The following is a 1,034-nucleotide window of genomic DNA, read 5'->3' on the forward strand; positions in this document are numbered from 1 at the left end:
TTTCCATCAATGTGTGAGAGAAGAGCACTGCACTTTAAATCTGTTAATTTCTTTTTAAATGTAAATGTGTTTACGCCCCAATCGACCCAGTTTAGATATATTAGGAGGCGAGCTTCCACCTTGCCTGTCAGGCCACTTGGGCAGAAGGGGATACAGTGTCCCAGCAGAAAGGCATAGGTACTCGATAGAAATTCTCCCCACACGGAAATCGAACCCAAGTCTTCTGCGCGCGACAGAGAAACGCCTAAACTCTGTACTACATGTATAGACGGCGGTAAGAGCAAGATAATTGGCAGGAGAGTTTCTTGTGTGTGAGGACAAATTGCTGAACCGCTACAACACAGACGCAGGTACATTTTTGTTGGTTTGTTGGTTTGTTTTGTGGCAGTTTATTTTTAATTGAACACTCAATATATTAGAGTGCGGTGGCGGAGCGGTAAGTGCGCTCGCCTCCGAAGTGGAAAGTCTGGGTTCGAGCCTCGGTTCGGACACGGATATTTTTCGCCCCCTCCGGCCCACCCAGCAGTAATGGGTACCTGACTTCCGAGTTGGGGAAGTAAGGGCGACGTGGAAAGGAACTTGCCACCCTACCACAATATGCCGAAGACCCAAGAAGTTGTCTCAGTAACATGACAATCCCCAATGTCCGGATCGGAAGCGGGAACAACTTAACTTTTACTCAATATATAACCTGTTTAGATAGCATTGCTAATTGTGATCCATTGTCTCTATCAAGGTCGATTCTTCCAAGTATCCTTTTGATCAACACCTGTGTCCTGTCCTCATTAATCAGTGGATGGACGACAAATCGAGGGTAATGACACTAAGGCAATCTAATTCAGAATAATGCTGCCAATTAATTATCTTGACTCTACCAGCGTCTCTGTGGTATAGAGTTTAGGCGCTTCCACGCCACACGCAGAAGACCTGAGCTCGATTCCCGTGTGGGCAGAGCTTCTATCGAGTCAACCTATGTCTATAAATGCGCGACGCACTCGCGCGCGTATGTGTGTGTGTGTGTGTGTGTGTGTGTG

Source organism: Aplysia californica, unplaced genomic scaffold (assembly GCF_000002075.1).
Source record: "Aplysia californica isolate F4 #8 unplaced genomic scaffold, AplCal3.0 scaffold00099, whole genome shotgun sequence".
In the NCBI taxonomy this organism is placed as follows: domain Eukaryota; kingdom Metazoa; phylum Mollusca; class Gastropoda; order Aplysiida; family Aplysiidae; genus Aplysia; species Aplysia californica.